The sequence below is a fragment of the Pleurodeles waltl genome, chromosome 1_1 (genome assembly GCF_031143425.1).
Source record: "Pleurodeles waltl isolate 20211129_DDA chromosome 1_1, aPleWal1.hap1.20221129, whole genome shotgun sequence".
Taxonomy (NCBI): Eukaryota; Metazoa; Chordata; class Amphibia; order Caudata; family Salamandridae; genus Pleurodeles; species Pleurodeles waltl.
The window spans coordinates 398,063,850-398,077,916 of NC_090436.1; the positions used below are offsets into that span (position 1 = coordinate 398,063,850).

Genomic DNA, 14,067 nt, shown 5'->3' on the forward strand with positions numbered 1-14,067 from the left:
AATGTGTAAAGTATTTAGAAGTATCAAAACAATTAAAAATTCAAAGTCCCAACACAATCAAAATCCCACTCCAATTTATAAGAGTAGAGAAAAATGTAATAAGCAAAAGGACACCAAAATAACAAAAAACAATAAAGGGAACCAAAGATATATTTTTTAAAAGAGTTAAGTAGAAAAAGTGTCTTGAAAAAGAAAACACTCAATGTGAGTCAATGGTTGCAGTAAGGTACAATTTTAGGGCGATGGAGCCCATGTTGGATACACCTAGAGGGTTAGTCCCCATGAAGCTTGAAAGGTAAAAAGTTCAAAAAAGTTTCTAAATCCCACGACAGGAAGGGATTTTTGTCACTTTCTTGACATGAAGAGAAACGTTGAAACTTCTTGCAAGTCCCAACAGACAATGGGACTTTGTCACTTTTTGAGAAGAAAAATCCTCCCCACCGGGGGTGTTACTTAAACTGTAGCTGCTGTGGTGGAATTGAAGGCTGGATACCTGAAGCAGGTTGGTCCTTTTGGAGTTCTGGAGCTTTAGGAATTTCTCACTAAAAATGCAGAATGGGACATAGTCATTTTTATGGAGGTGTGGGGATATCTGGAGATCACTGAGCAGGACAAAGATAAAATCCAGTCTGACGCCGTGGAACTGCCAGTATAATACTTTTTCTGGCAGGTCCAGCTGATGCTGTGGAGGAAACGTTTTCCATGGTTTTCAAGCTTTCATTTTGTGCCCAAACAGCCACAGGAGTACATTTCTAAGGCCCTAACGCCCCCAGAACCTCAGAGGACAGCACTTAGAGATTCTCATGGTGACTGTCAGTCAGAGGCCAGAGTCCAGTCTAGGTACAGCTGCTACTGGGCAATCTGGCACTTCAGGAAAAAGGCTTCTTGCAACTTGCTCTATCCCTTGAGTCACACAGGAGGACCACTGAATTACTCTTGGAGTCCTTCTTTTTCCTAGGCACAAGTGAGAGCAGGTTCAGTTCTTCTGGTTGCCTCACAGGTCTCAAACAGCAAAGTCTGTCCTTCTGTCTTTCCCAGGTTCAGAAAGTGTGCTGAGAATGGTGCCTTGGGATTCCACATTTATGCATAGCACCCACTAGTGTGTGGGGGTCACTTCTGGTTCTTCCCTAATCAATGGAGTAAAAGTTCCCTGGGGCAACACCACCCACTTTTGCAGCAGTTCCAGCTTGTCCTACTGCAAACAATCTCACAGTTAATCTTATTACCAAACTCCAAGTTTGGGAAACTCTTCGCCACTTCTGCTGAGACTGTGCACCCACCCCCAGGTGTGACCAGGGAATGAGCAGTCCCCTCCTCTGTGGTCACGCAAAACTGCTGCTGGGGGTAGGTTTCCTCCCATTGTGGTTTGTGCCAGCCAGATCATGGGGGATAAAGGCTGGACTTTTTGAGGTTTCACCTGACATTTGCATAATTTTAAAACATTCCTGGGCCCACACCAATTGCTAGAGGAACAAACACAACCCCAGTCTCAGATCATTGTCCTTGCTAGGGGGAGCAGTTTGCATGCATCATTAAGGTCAAGCACTTGATTGACAGCTGCTAGAAAGCTATGGAAATGAGCCTCTAAGACCTTAAGGCAAGGAAAAGGTAACATTTTAAATGTAACTTTTCCTAAATGTTTATTAAAACTGCAACATTACAACTGAATTGGATGTTTAAGAAATATTATAAAGAGTGGTTGAATGTTTTTTCTAATTGGTACCCGAGAAACACAATTATTAATCTAATCTGTACTGCTCCGCTTTCATTATAGTACAGCTAAAGCCTTCCATAGCGAAAACAAGCTTTGGAGGGCTTGTCACTGCAGGGACATGGTAAAATTAAATGTTTACATGTCCTAATTTTTTTAATACCCTGCACCCTGCCTTGTGGGCTACAAGGCCTAAGTTGGAGTAACTTAATAATATTTGAAAGGTTTTTTTCCCTGTCAAAAGGGTCATTTTGACAAGTTGGGATGCAGGTTTAAACTGCAACGGTCAGGCTATAGTGGTAGGCCTGAAGTGATGCTTTCTTTGCCACAACAGTGGTTGGTATAATAGATGCTGCAGTCCACATCTGGCATTTAATTTCCTATGCTGTAGGTGTATTTTTAACAACATATAGACCCTAGTCTTATAAAAATGTTGAAAAAGCCACTCAGGGATTTACCAATACTCACATGTTTTAGGGGTCACAGCACATACACTGGGCACTGGACAGCAGTGCCCTATTGTGCAGAGTCGAAAATCCAGCAATAAAATTCAGTAAAAAAAACTGGAGTTACCCTGCAAAAACTCTAATGTTAAATAAGCCACAGCCGTATTTCTTACACATCCTTATTTTATCAGTCTACCTGTTATAAAAAGCTATTTAACAGCATAGTTTTACAAACTCTACATAACATGTCATATCATGTAATTCAGCATCTCCTCCAGCAATCACTCTGTGTCTCCTACCCTGATCCTTTTATTGGTGTCTTCTATACATTCCTTAAGCATGGTCTACTATGAAGAAAGACAGAGCTCATTTATCATTATACAGGATATTTGAACGCTTCTTGTTCAAAATATAAGCAGAATAGAACACATCTGATTTTCTTCCTTCATACGGTGCACACAAAGTCATCTTCCTTTGTAGCAATTGTTTAGCTGCTGTACTTATGAATAGTCTGCCTGTCATAAAATTAATTTTTCCTTCCATGCTTTTTTTTTGCCATGTACTAAGAAAACATTTCAATCCAAGCACATATTTATGAGATGCCCAAACAACAAGTTAGCCTGATCTCTAGGTCCTTTTAAATACACAGACATTAGTAGCATACAAGTCTTGTATTGTATATATCCTTCAAAATAAATATATATATGCCTTGACACAGACTTCAAAATTTTCCTGGCAGGAATGTAACATGGCACCAGCTCCTGCAGATATGTTGGGCTTATGTTCTAATACGCTTTATGGATGAAAGCTTGAATGTCACCTTAGCATCAACTGCAAGCAAATGAGGGCTTTTAGGCCTTGTTTGAAATGGTTAAATTTTCACAAGTTCAGACACATCTTGTAGCTTTGGTTTTGGAATTTTGGAAGATTATCAATCACCTTTTATGAGACCTGTATATATCATGTTCATGGCATGCGGCATGCCCTGTGCACGCCATGACCAGACATTTTTTAGCTCAATCCAACTGGTGGTTAATTGTTCTGGTGTGTAGAGTTGTAAGTTGATGGTCTTAACATCATCATTGATTTGGAGGAGAAATAAGATGTCTGAGTCAAATATGATTCTCACATATTTGGCAATTTAGGTTGAGGATAGAGCAAGAGCTAGGCTAGCCGGGCACTAGAGGGTATAAGCTGGAATTACTTTTTTAATAGTTTAGGCATAAGATGTTTTATATCATTCATTGTCAAATGTGGTCTAGGCAATAGATGATGTTGAACAAACACACTGACTCATTTTCTAGGTGGATATAGATCGGAGCACCACCGGTCTATGCCCGAGGATTGATCTCATACTGAGTGCGTAACTATGACAAGGAACTGTGACAGTTAAACAGTAAGTGAACAGTGCTGGTGCGTCTGTTGAGTTTGGTCATTAAAGAATTAAATTATCATATTTGGAGCATTCTTCGCATCTGGTCAACAAAATATTGTGGTTGATAATGCTGTACAATGAAGAGAGTTCAAGGAGAATCAGAGCAGCTGGATGGCCTTTATAAACAGTGATGAGGATTCATTCTCTAATGTCCGAACCTTAATTAGAGGTTGTGTAGTAGCTTGTGTTGTTCCCATACTCCTCTAGTTTATTTATTACAATTCTCTCCTGAATTTTGCTAGAATGTAGGAGATTGTAGATTGGGCAATAGTTTGCTTAAGGCTTGGGGTCTGCTGTGAGTTATTTTAGAAGTGGGGTGATAGTACCCATGTCAGTTGTCTAGAAACTATACCAGTTGACAAAGAGGGGTTAAACAAGAAACAGATATCATTGGTCAGGAAGAAGAAGACTCTATGTAAAAAAAATGGACATGGTTCAATTGGTAACAATATGACCCTTGAGTCTAACCTGGATATTTCCTCCCCGCAAAAGAGGTCACAGATCACTTTAGTCAATTATGGCGTAAGCAAGGGCATACAGATGATTTTGGATAATGTACAATTGCATCATGATTCAATCTCGGGAATTTGTGGTGGTCATTGATACTGATGAATTGTGCGTACAGTGACCTTCCCTCCTCCTATTATTAAGACATATCACACATACATTGAGACTTCGAAGGATCTGTATTATTGTGACCAAGACTGATTCTGGTCAGGTGCCTTCCTGTTATTACTTTTTACTGATGAAGGCTCCAGACCATTTATTCCATTATGGGTTGAAACATCAATTTATATATGGTCAATCCCTATTGACTCACTATTAGACATTGGAATGATGTATGGACTTTTCTGAATAATTTTCATGAAGTTCCATGTATGGGCGTTGACCTCCTCTTTTCTGTATATATTGTATATATTTATGTTTTCTCATCTTTGTTTTGTTTTGGCACATTTGTTTTCACTACTCACTGTGTCGCCACTTGGAGCATTGTTTTGTCTGAGAGATCAGTCTCTGTATAATAATACGTTAAAATATATACCATAACCAGATAAATAACTTTCACTTCTTGATTTTCCTGGCAGTACGTTACAAAGTAGACATCACTCAGACAGCAAGGTAGTGCAGTTGCCACAAAGTCACCAACAAGCAGTGAGACATAAAGCCAAAAAAAGGCCTCTATACACTTTGTAAGACCAAAGCCTATGTACCCAGGATTTATTTGGGTAGTAGCAGGCACAGACAATGTCATACTCTGGTGTCCATTCACTGCAACCTGCCTTTATGCTCTGATGTGACAAATAATATCATTAAAAAAAATATATGTTTATTAACATTTTTCAATAGTGAAAAACAAGTACAAATGCATACATTACAACATCTTATCAGATTGGTTTTCATCCTGTTCCAGTCAGGGTCGGTGATACAAAACCCAGAACACAGTAATACAGTGCAGAGACCTTCAAGCAGTGGTATGAGGTGAATTACACATAATATAGTATTGGATATACTGTGAGTGTAATATGTCTATGACACGAAAACAGCTTTGTGACTGACAGCATATTATGCACTGTAAAAGTACCAGAGAACAAAGAAAGTACAAAACAAATAAGAGTAAGCAAACAGTGAGTTCCAAGTGGCTGAGTCCGTAAAGCAGAAAAACAGGATACCAAGTAGTGAGGAGGGGCGAAAGTGGACTGGAGAATTATGGTCTCCGACCACCTCATGGCGGCATGCCAGTCACGCCGCGCTGACAGTTAGGGCAGGATATGAAATGCAGTTACACCACCATAGCATGACAGTCTCTGCACTTCAAAGGGCGACCCCACCATGGCCCTGTCAGCCGGCAGCCATGGCTAGTCCATCATTATGGTACAGCTGGATGTGCCTCATTCCCACTTTCAGATTTCAAGACCTCTGAGGAAGATCCCTTGAGATTTCCTGCACCATCAAATGCTTCCAACACCTCCGCCCACAAAGGTGCAATGGGGCATCTATGGACACCCTGTGCTTCTTCCTTATACAGTGCCTGATCCTCTGCTGTCACCCAGTCCTGCACTGCTGATTCCCATCTTGGCCAGCATGGGTTCAGAGGCTGCTTTCCATGTCAAAGCAATGAGCCCCTTATCCACTATAAATGCCAGATCCAGAAACCTATTGCCCACTTATTGGACTTGGGGCTTGTGGACATGCCTAGAACCTTTAAAGTGTAAAGCAATGTCTCATTTACCCTCTGTATCATCAGTGTATGAAACACCTGCACATCGGGATAGGACCAGGTCATGTGACAGAAATCTGCATTCTAAAAAGCGAGGAATGTGCAGCGCCAAGGCATGTCCCCATAAATAGTCGTCAGCCTCTTTAGGGTGAGGTAAGTCTGATGCAATTAATTACATTGGATCATCTTAAATCAAGTATTGCAGGAGACCTTCTGTGGAGAGGTTAACATCTGGGCTTAATCCCTTACCGACAAGGCCCTTACCCAGCATGGTCTCCCACCTGTCATGAAGGTCAGTCAGGATTTCTGAACCAACCCACTGACAGCCCCATATTGCCACCTGAAAAAGTGGCGGCCTCTGCCCAATGTTAGCAGCAATTGTAAAACTTGGTGCTACTGTGGCTGAGCTGCTTCTCCCCACCATAAATCTCCAAAGACCCTAACTAGCGCCTCTTAGACAAGAAACTGTCCAGGAGGCAGATCTCTCCTGTCAACCAAGATGTTGAACGGTATCAGTGCGTTGGCTTCATAAGTCACCCACAACAACCACCCTCCATCCAGTGTGTCAACTGGGCTGCAGAGAACAGAGTGAGGTTGTCACCATGTTGGAGTCCCCCTAGGGTAGCAAAGGGACATAGAGGGGGTGGTCTTGGGTCTGGGTCACACAACGCCGCCAACACCGAAGTGCCATGTCTAAGAGTGTTCCACCAACTTTCCTCCCAGGCATGCATCTCAGCAATCAGGCCAGTAATGCAACCCCAACAGATAAGGTGCCATCACAGCCCAGTTCAGCCAGGTTCCTACCAGCCAGCCAGAAAGCAATCCATTGAAGTTGGACAGCCAAATAATAAAGCCCAAAGTCAGGAGATCCCAGGCCCCACTTCAAAATAGGTCATTGAAGTGTGTCCAAAGAAACTCTGTGTTGACCTCCATACCCTATAAGGTCCCATAACCAAGCATCTACTGGCTTAAACCAAGAGGGCAGTAACCAAACCAGTAGGTTGGTAAAATAATACAGTAAGTGAGGCAGCATGATCATCTTTGCCAGTGCTATGCGCGCCATAACAGGAAGCATAAGGAAGCACCAGAAGATCACACATCGCTTAAGGGAACGCACCACTACTCTAAGATTTCTCTCATGTAGATCATCCAATGGTAAACCTGCACGCCCAGGTAGCGAAACATTGAGAGAGCCCAATTGACCTCAAGAGGCAAGGAGCTAGGTCGTGGCATGGTGGACATCACTGGAAACACGTGAGCCTTGGCTAGGTTCACTCTTAGGCTCGAAATTTCACCAAAATCACAGAGCAGGTGGAGCATATATGGAACATCTGTGGCAATGTTGGAAACATGGAGTAATAGGCTGTCGAGGGGGCGTGGCTAAGCCACCTAACATGGCGGGCGCAAGCTGGTAGAGCTCCGCGCCGTAACCGGCTTTAACAGCGCCTAGGTGGGGGTGCAGGGGGGGCACGACGTCCCATGCTGGCCACCTGGACCCGGAGGACGCGCTGGGGCTTCCTGGGCTGGAGCCGCCCCCTTGGAGGCTTCGGCTCCCGAGCGGTTCCGCGATCGTACGGGCCACACCACGAGGCGGAGCTGAGAGGCAGGAGACGCGAGTGAGGAGAGGCGGCGAGCGCGGCCGGAGCCGTGCGCAGGGATTGGACTTCTGCTGGTCCCCTCGCCGGAGACCCCCCAAGCAACCGGTGAGAGAGAGCGCCCCCTTTCCACAAAACAGTAAAACAACGAGACGCCTCGCTGGGGCGGCATCGAGGCCTTCCCTATCCCTTCACTGCAGCCGTATCCTGGAAATGCCCACGGGGCCCTGAAAGACTGGACGGACCAGCGGGAAGGGGAGAGGGGGCCCTATTGAAGTGACACGCGGCAACTGGGAGCCCTCCCCGGGTCGCCAACCTCTTTTCTTCCCCTCTTTTCTTTAAGGAGGGAGGAAATAGAAAAGGGAGGAAGGAGGGAAGGAAAATCAAAAAGGAACTATGCATAGGCCCTTCATGGGAACTGCTGCATGAAACAACAAAGGGATACCCCCTGATTCCCTCTTCTTCCCCACTCACTTCGCACCCAGTGGGGAGAAGGCGACCAGGCCCAGAAAACTGAACTCACTGGCCATTCACGACTGCTAGAACCACTAAGGCAGACCCACAGCGACGCTTGGGCCCCTGGGCCGGCCGGAGCCCCTGGGGGCGCATGGAGCACCACGAGGGCGGAGAGTGGTGACCCGGATGGAGGCATTAACCGACCGGGCTGCACGTGCTGTCACGGGGTCACGGTCCCTTCAGCCCCCGACAAGCGGGCCCAATCCTCCCCTAATTAAAAACAGGAGCTCAACAGGAGGGATACAACATTGAAGCCACACGACCTGCCGGAGGCCAAAGACGAATGAAACACTACAGAGACGCCTCCAACAAAAGTGATTCCTTGCAAGTCTATACACGACCCGGAACCCACGCTGAAGATCCAAGATAGACTGATAATAGAGAAGCCCCTCACTTAATAGTTGAGAACTCGCGGTGCACGGCGCACCCCTTCAACAACTCGCCAATGGACATTAACACATAGTGAGTAGCGTGTGTGCAAACAGTGATGACCAGAAACTAAACTAACCTCTCAACAAACTAAACCATGGCAGGAGCCGGACGACTCCGCTTAGGAGCTGGATCTGGGAAAGCACCAGACCTCCCAACTCAAGATAACCAGATGTTAGATGCGGTACTCGCTGCGGTGGAACGCATTGGGGACTCACTGGAGCGCGCCTGCACATCATTAGAAGCCAAGATAGATAGAGTAGCGAGCGACCTCACCCTCCTACACGCGGACCACCGCAAACTATCAGACAGAACCAAAGAGATTGAAACCACAATACAGGAGCTAACGCCTGCGACCACCCAATTGAAAACCGGACTGGAAGACATACAAGCCAGAGTAACAGAACTGGAGCGACGGGCAGAAGACGCAGAAGGCCGATCCAGAAGGAATAATATACGAGTGGTGAATCTACCGCAGGGCGTGGAGGGTCGAGAGCCGACGGCTTACGCGGAGACTTGGCTGCGAGGATTGATACCAGATGGAGCACTCACTCCTTTTTTCTCTGTGGAACGTGCTCACCGGATCCCGGCCCGGATGAGGCCCCCAGGGAGCGCTCCGCGCCCATTCATAATACGCCTCCTCCACTATGCGGACAGAGACATCATACTACGAACAATAAGAGCTGCGCCACCACCCAGAATAGACGACATGCAAATACTGCTGTTTCCAGACTACACCTTAGCAGTACAGAGGGACAGGGCCTCTTATCTACCTGTGAAACATAAGCTACGATCACTGGGCCTAATCTATTCGCTACTGTTCCCAGCAAAACTTTGAGGAGTGGCTAAAGACAAAACACACTTTTTCGCCACCCCCGAGGCAGCATGGGATTGGCTTGAATCGACAGGACTCTCAACTGGCGATACGCCGGAACAAACTGAACGAACATCCCAGGCCAAGCGCAGCCGAAACAAACGAGACCGGAAAAGAAACGTAACTCGTACAGGGCCAACTAAATGTGCTCCAGACCTGGAACAACTAATTTGAGAGAGAAGGGAAGCGATACACACCGCGACAGCGATGGGCACATCCCCCGAGCTCTGGATCAGACACAGAACTATCACAAATGACTAACGACCGTCCCCCTACACCTGACCGCCTATCAGAATCGGGCCCTATCGAAGGACCCCCTGTGACACCAGCCACTGCGGATGAAATCTTCTAAAAATTCCTGTACAAAGCAAAGTCATATCACTCTATAAGAAACAATCAATCCGAGACACTCACACTAATCGCACTAATAGGCGAGCAAATAGCCTACACAACTAACCAATGCCTAAGGCAACCCATGAGGGGGCTACGAACGCGCAGATGAGGAAGAGGGCGGGCGATGCCCGTTGATCAGCCTCTCTACTTCTCCCTCCCCCATCTATATTACTGCTCGTTTTCCTTCTTGACGAACAAATACACTGGGGGGTCCTCCTGCGCTCCCACCTACCATCTTAATTATCCGCCACAGCCGGACCACAAGGCCTAAGACTACACCATCTCCTGGCACAACCGGCTCACCCCTACACTCCTATCAGTGGAGCCTCAAATGTATAGACACGCACTTGTACGTTCTAGTCTTTGTTGCAATGTTTGGGCGGTGACCCGTTGTTTAACTGCTCTAATAGTATTAACTAAGTTCTATTTTTGCCAATGGCCATACACAATCTTTATAAATTTCAGCCAGGAACGGAAAACTAACGAAATAGCACAACACAGGGGACATAAATGGGCAAAGCGGAAAAAAGACCTAACACTTAACACATGGCCACATACACAACAATTACTTGGAATGTAAGAGGCATACATACCCCCAAGCGGCGATATGCCATCTACTCCTACCTTAAAAGACACTCAATTCAACTGGCGTTTCTACAAGAGACACACCTAATAGACCAGGAAATCCCCCGACTACGCCAGTGCTGGTGAGGACAATTATACGCAACAGGATGTTCTGCGTATGCCAGGGGCATGCTCATCTGGATTAGGGCAGGCACCCCCTTTGCGGCGGAAGAACAGATCATAGACCCACAGGGTAGATATGTACTCATCAAAGGGAAACTAGAAGGGCGCACAGTTATATTGGGATCCATATACGCCCCAAACACAGACCAAATTACCTCTCTACACACCCTATCGCGCCACCTAGCACATTGGAGCACACTCCCGTGGTTACTAGGAGGAGACTTCAATTGCGTGCAGGACATATAAATAGATCGCTCCTTCCCTCCGCTGCCAACATCCCCAGTGGTGGCTGCATCGCGAGGCCTGGCAAACTGGACTCAACAATGGCAATTAATAGATGTATGGCGACAGAGGCACAGAGAAGACAGAACTTACTCCTTCTACTCCGCCCGCACTCCCTACATGTACGCCTAGATTACATATTCTGCACTGCGAACCTTGCCACAGTGGTAGAGAACCCGGTATACATGGGGCGCACACACTCAGATCATAACCCCTTAATAGCGCGGTTGTGCTGGAAATCTCCCCACTCACCTATCCCCACGTGGAAGCTGAGGCCAGAACTCTTAGAAGATGCTGATTTCAGAGCATCATTAAGTACTGCAATTTTAGAGTATTTTGAACATAATGAAGGCACGGCTACCTCAGGACTAATTGAATGGGACGCATTCAAAGTTTTTATCTGAGGACACTGCCTAGGAGCTCAATGAAACATGCGCAAAACCGTTGAACGTGACTTGGCCCGAATAGAGCGGATCCTACTGCAGTCAGAAGACGAAGTCACTAATGACCAAGCTGAAAAGGCGAAACTAGCAGCACTACACACAGACCACCAGACACTACTAGAGCGTCTGAGATGCCTAAACTACACCGCACACTCTGCAAGAACTCATGCGTCAGCTGATAAAGCAGGTAAATTACTGGCCTGGCTGATACGACGGGATTGTGAGAGAAAACCGATAATGGAAATTCGCTCACAAACAGGGGAGATAGTATACACACACGCAGAGATACAAACTGAATTTATAAAACACTGTACGGCGCTGTACACCTCAAAGACAACCCCTGGAGAAGGCCCCAGTGCGGAATTTCTTACCAAAGTGAAACTCCCAAACCTAGATAGCGACCAGATCGAAACCCTCGAGACACCTCTGGACCCTGAGGAGATCAAAGACAGTATCAAAGATCTCACCTCAGGTAAAACACCAGGCCCAGATGGGCTACCAGTCGACTTTTACAAAGCATTTGCAGTGCACCTAGCGCCCAAGCTACTCCAGGTATACGAAATAGCCGAACAAGAGGGCCACTTATCGGACACACAAAGGGAGGCATTACTGGTCTCCCTTCCCAAGCCTGGAAGAGACCCAATAGACATGGGCTCCTACAGGCCGCTAGCAATGCTAAATACTGATTATAAAATATTAGCTAAGATATTAGCGCCAAGGCTGGCGCCAAGTGTGCCGGAACTGATACACCCCGACCAAAACGGATTTGTACCAGCCAGAGACACCTCCCAGAATATCAGGAGATTATTCCGGGTTATGGAATATGCTAAGCGGGCCTGGCCTCGAGCGGGTTGCCTGGTCCTTGACCTGGAGAAAGCCTTCAACTCCCTGGAATGGCCCTACTTGTTCAAAGTGCTGCAAATATATGGCATGGGACCATCTTTCACTCGCCTAATTAAACTATTATCCACAAGACCAACGATAAGGGTGGGTCTGGGCTCCGCGATATCAGAACCAGTCCGGGTAGGTAGAGGCACATGACAAGGTTGCCCCCTATCACCGTTACTATTCTCACTCGCAATGGAGCCCATAGCGGCCACCCTACGCGAGGAGGGATCCAACTGGGGAATACCTTTGGGAGACGGCCTACACATAGTGTCGCTCTACGCTGACGACCTCTTGCTATATTTTAGAGACATCACACAGATTCCACAAAGGGCTGGCTCGCTCTTGCGACATTTCGCTCAGATGTCAGGTCTTCAGGTTAACTGGTCCAAGTCAGGCCTCTTCCCATTCGACTCAACCCTACCAGACCCGAGACTCACCCTAGCCGAAAGTCCAGTCCTATGGCAACCAAACACATTTAGATACCTGGGCATCAAAGTCTATCATAGCAGATATATTCAAGGGTAATTTAGTAAAAGCAACATCCTCAGTTAGATCCCAAATGGCTTTCTGGAGAACGCTACCACTATCAGTGGCGGGTAGAATAGCGCTCCTAAAAATGGTGGTACTCCCGCGACTCATATACTTCTTCACTAACCTACCACATTATGGCCCTCATTCCAACCCTGGCGGTCTCTGACCGCCAGGGCGGAGGGCAGCAGAAGCACCGCCAACAGGCTGGCGGTGCTTCCTGGGCTATTCTGACCGCGGCAGTAAAGCCGCGGTCAGAAAAGGGGAACCGGCGGTTTCCCGCCGGTTTTCCCCTGGCCCAGGGAATCCTCGCCATGGGGATTCCGACCCCCTTCCCGCCAGCCTGTTTCTGGCGGTTTTCACCGCCAGAACCAGGATGGCGGGAACGGGTGTCGTGGGGCCCCTGGGGGCCCCTGCACTGCCCATGCCACTACAGGGGCCCCCTAACAGGGCCCCACAAAGATTTTCACTGTCTGCTTAGCAGACAGTGAAAATTGCGACGGGTGCCACTGCACCCGTCGCACCCCTGCAACTCCGCCGGCTCCATTTGGAGCCGGCTTCATTGTTGCAGGGGCTTTCCCGCTGGGCCGGCGGGCGCTCTTTTGGATATTTTCATGAACTCAACTATTTCAGTTTTCTTTCATTTGCATTTTTTAATTTCAGAATATTTTTTTCTTTTACTGGTCTTTTTTCAAAGATCTTTTGGCCTGAAGTCCATCTGCCTTTTTTATGTTTCACCTGCATGCAACTTTAGATGTCTGTAGTCAAAGACCTATTGCCTCTAAAACACTTAAATATATAAATATTGTGGGCTTTGGATGAGATCCTTGCTCTTGATTAGATGCCTTTCTTGTTCGTCTAATTTCCTTGCTTCTTATTTGGTGGCTTTCCTCTCTATTCTTTCTTTGCACTTCCACTAGAGCATTGAATTAATTGTGTCCTTTCACTTCTGCCATTTAGGTAGCTACTTTTCTTCTTTTACTTTTAGCACTAGATGTGAGTGCATGTATTTTCTTGCTTCATCCCTGTGTGCTGGATCCCATCCCGCAAACTGCTGTTGTTTTATTTCAGCTTTCTCTGTCCCCCTCCACACTCCTCCATTGCCCAAAGGTCCATCCTCTTCTATTGGTGTTCTTCAACAAAAGAAAAGGACAGCTGCAATTTTCTACCACTCTGCACCTTTCTATTTTCAGAGCTGGCTTGACAGCACAGCTGTCACCAAATATTATGTGCTAAATCTGAAAAAAAAAGCTTTTTGGGGCTACTACAGAAAGGTGCTTCAACTCCTCCAATGTGCTGGTAAGCAGGAGTACCTGTTTTAATTGGGCAGAAGTTGTAGGTTTCCACAGAAAAAAAGTGATTTGCCTCAAATACATCTGAGATTATTTTATTTATACAGATGTGTCTGAGACAGCAAGAGTATGGCTGCATGATCTTGAACTTTCAGGTGCAGACAAACAACATTGTAATGTTATGTAAAGTGTCTTCACAAATTTATGGTGTTTGCTTTTCCCTGGCTGCAACACAGATTGAAGGAGGGCAGTCATTGCTGTTTTCCAGTC

The 14,067-nt window shown here is 46.5% G+C and overlaps 1 protein-coding gene across 2 annotated transcripts in view; it reads right to left on the reverse strand.

Annotated features, from left to right (window-relative positions):
- The window catches only part of PDE8B (phosphodiesterase 8B), a 900,595-nt gene that overhangs the window by 552,000 nt on the left and 334,528 nt on the right, over positions 1–14,067 (reverse strand). The window lies entirely within an intron of this gene.